The sequence below is a fragment of the Ranitomeya variabilis genome, chromosome 7, assembly GCF_051348905.1.
Source record: "Ranitomeya variabilis isolate aRanVar5 chromosome 7, aRanVar5.hap1, whole genome shotgun sequence".
Taxonomy (NCBI): Eukaryota; Metazoa; Chordata; class Amphibia; order Anura; family Dendrobatidae; genus Ranitomeya; species Ranitomeya variabilis.
The window spans coordinates 190967047-190971069 of NC_135238.1; the positions used below are offsets into that span (position 1 = coordinate 190967047).

Sequence of the window (4023 nt, forward strand, 5' to 3'; positions counted from 1 at the left end):
CATAGGGCCTAGAATTTAATTATGTTTGAGGTAAATTGTTATAAAGTCCTTTATTTTTTTTCAGACGCAGTAAATGTTTTTCACTTTTGGGAACTTTCCCTTAATCGCCCGGCTCCTCCAGCCTTGATGATAACCAATGTGATCTACCACATTATCACTATTTGTTGTCAATATTAATCAATACCTGTGGAGATATCACTCATGGTCATATGTGACATCATCAAATACAGGAGGGCATTGTTACCTCACAGTATGATGTCACAATGACTCTGGGTCTATAAAAACGGGTGTTCTGGGGGCAGAAGCTCATTTCAGAAGATTAAGTCGACGAGAGTGGAAGATCCAGGATCAAGGACACAGACTCTCATGTCAGGAGATGAAGACGAGGAGAGCAGAGGATCCAGGATCGAGGACACGGATTCTCATGTCAGGAGATGACAATGAGGAGAGCGGAAGATCCAGGATCAAGGACACGGATTCTCATTTCAGGACATGAAGATGAGGAGAGTGGAAGTTGAGGATACAGGTAAATAAGAAGCCTTACAGGGATTTAATATAGTGAACTTAGCGCCAATATGGACCCTCCAAGTCTACAGATTGTGGCTGTAAGGTTGTAGGTTTCTTCAGTCCTTGCTGGTAGAATCTCTAGACTTGGGTGATGAAGGTTCTTTGTGAGGTCACACAGCGGAATGTTGGACACTGAGAGTTCTATGCAGCAAACATGGGGACATCAGAGAGGTCAGCATGAAGATAGCACCTCGGATGGAGACACCACTGTCGCTACTGTGGTCAGTGACACTTCAAGTGGTATCTGTGGCTGGCACAGATTGTTGGTGGTGGTTCTGTCACTTTGATATAAGATTATTGGGGAAAAATGTACCATTATTCTGCAACATGGGAGAGAGGTTGGTGTACATACATTGGGGAAAAAATACATTGTGTTTTACTTTCTAATTATTTATTTTACCATTTTATTGTACTATTTATTTAACTTATATATAACTGCATTTACAACATTTTTTAAAATGAAATTTATTACACCATTTTTAAATGTTTATGTCAAAACTAGTGTTGAGCGATACCGTCCGATACTTGAAAGTATCGGTATCGGAAAGTATCGGATCTTGCCGATACCGATACCCGATACCAATACAAGTCAATGGGACTCAAGTTTTGGAAGGTATCCCTGATGGTTCCCAGGGTCTGAAGGAGAGGAAACTCTCCTTCAGGCCCTGGGATCCATATGAATGTGTAAAATAAAGAATTAAAATAAAAAATATTGATATACTCACCTCTCCGACGCAGCCTGGACCTTATCGCTGTGAACCGGCAGCCTTCTTTGCTTAAAATGAGCGCGTTCAGTACCTTCCATGACGTCACGGCTTCTGATTGGTCGCGTGCCGCTCATGTGACCGCCACGCGACCAATCAGAAGCCGTGACGTCATCCCTCAGGTCCTAAATTCCTAGAAGGGAATTTAGGACCTGAGGGATGACGTCGTGGCTTGTGATTGGTCGCGTGGCGGTCACATGAGCGGCACGCGACCAATCAGAAGCCGTGACGTCATGGAAGGCCCTAAATGCGCTCATTTTAAGCAAAGAAGGCTGCCGGTTCACAGCGGTAAGGTCCAGGCTGCGTCGGAGAGGTGAGTATATCAATATTTTTTATTTTAATTCTTTATTTTACACATTAATATGGTTCCGATACCGATTCCCGATACCACAAAAGTATCGGATCTCGGTATCGGAATTCCGATACCGCAAGTATCGGCCGATACCCGATACTTGCGGTATCGGAATGCTCAACACTAGTCAAAACTTAAAACTGCAGAGAAAAGGGGGCTTGTTTATCTGCATAAAGTACAATATATTTATGACGCTTTCTACAGGTTTTATACTGATACTTCCCCCTCATATTATTTTTTTTTCTTACCAGGGAGAGAATCTGGATCCTGGAAGGAAGATTGAAGAATCTAAAGAAAGCCATGCGATTGTTTAGCGTTAATCATTTAATATGTCTGTACATTATATTTGTTGTCTTATGATGTCATTATATACTGATTATATGGATCTAATCCTGGAATCAGTGCATCATGACATCATATTGTTTAGGTGTCTGCTGTATAACCAAACGGTATAAGGAGCAGAACATACATATTTACATGCTTTAGCACTTCAGAGTGCAACTTTATTTGTTTGCCAATTGTATAAGGGTCCTGATATGATGCAACAATCCTATGTCTGTATATTAAGGGGTAGTGTTTGTAGGGAGGTACTGTTCTGTGTGGGGGGTAGTGTTCTGTTTTTTTACAGGGGAGATGAACATAGCCAAGCAATGAGGTCCAGGCTCTGATCTGACGATGAAAGGTGAGGCGACTTACCAGGACAAAGAAGATCTGCTATCCAGAACCGAGTCACCATATTTAATATCATTGCTCTCTATATGTCAGTTAGTTAGTTGTAGTATGGCCTTGATCCAGGGTTCTCAAACTGATCGCCTTTTCCCGGGGTCAAGAAGGAATTTTTTCCCTGTAACACACATTGGCCGAACGTGTCCAGGTTTTTTGCCTTCTTCTGGAATCATTGGCTTTAGGTAGAAGTAGGCATTGTTTTTAATAAAATATGTTTAAAATCTATGATTGGCCTCCTTATGTCTTTATTTTATACTCAGGAAGTTGTATATGTTAGTTCTCATTTTTATGATCCATGGATGCCACAATATGAAGGCAAACAGAAATACAAGGGCGGTAATTATGTGTCTGCTAATGCAATGTCTGTATTTGTCCTTCCTAATACCACTACTAATGGCACATCCCTCCTAATAACACTCCTAGTGGCACATCTGTGGCGCCCCAGGGTCCTGGTCGTCACAGTAATGTTGCTTTCTTCACGGGGAGAGTGATGTTACGTTTGGAGGCAATGAAGGAGATATTTTCACCAGGTAAACACAATGCATGCAACATGTTCACACTCCAGACCAGAAGGGGGAGCTCTAAGCCTGTTAAAGGTGAACTCCCCTATAAGAACATCCTGATCTGGAGGGAAAGAGTTCAGTTGCTGTCAGAAAGACAGAGGAAAAGGAAGGAGAGGAGCCGTGTAGACTGAAGTGCTACAGCTCCTGGAAAGAGATCATACAGAAGGTGAATATATTGCAGTGAGCGTGCATGAAAGCAGAGCACGAGAGAGGATACTAGAAGGGGACCAGCCAGGAGCAGGCTGCCTCCTTCTGAGGTGCAGAAATCCGGTAGCCAGAACACCGAGGTTGTAAGGACCTCTACGCCTGACATCAGAGACTGGCAGGACAGCTGAACTCCAAGTTACCTGTCCGCACCTACACCCAGGAGGCACGGTGGCACCCCTCAGAGGCTGGGACATCCTAGCTTCCCTATAAACCGCCTTAAGCCACCAGTCATATGGGTTTTGTCCTATCCGAACATGGGGGACAGAGACAGACATAACATCTGTGAGGACCTTACGAGAGGCTTAGCAGTAAGGGACTACACCACTACAGCACAATGGAAGGCTACTGATTTCCACCTGGATAAGGGGACTCTGGACTTGCCTCCAAACTGGCCGGACTCTGCCTGCCCTGTGATCTGGTGTCCTGGACTGTGGATGCTGAAACCAACTGTAAACAAGGTAAAGAGACTGCAAACCTGTGTCCTCGTTCTTCTCTGCACCTTTCACCATTCTATCTACATACTGGGAAGCCCTGGGGATATACTTCCCCTTTGGGAAGTTATACCATCTTAGCTGCCATAACATCCCCCCAGAGGACCCCTTAAAGCAATGTCGGTCACCCTGACCGAATACCACAGGTGGCGTCACGAACACAAGCTTTATCCCTTTAAAGACCTTCCCCTTTTACATGGGCACCCAGGGCCACGGACCGGGTCACCACCACTGTGACATTCCCCTGTGAAGTACTGGACCCGGTACTGAGTACCCCCTTGCCCACGGGGTGACTTACGTCCCTCCTAATAACACTCCTAGTGGCTCCTAATACCACTCCTAGTGGCATGCCC

At 44.6% G+C, this 4023-nt stretch overlaps 1 long non-coding RNA gene across 1 annotated transcript; it reads left to right on the forward strand.

Moving 5' to 3' along the window:
- Positions 1-305: 305 nt before the first annotated feature.
- LOC143785858 (uncharacterized) lies at positions 306-2634 on the forward strand. The gene is made up of 2 exons (XR_013218119.1): positions 306-526; positions 1935-2634. It is a non-coding gene; the product is annotated as an uncharacterized LOC143785858 (long non-coding RNA).
- The last annotated feature ends 1389 nt before the right edge of the window (positions 2635-4023 follow it).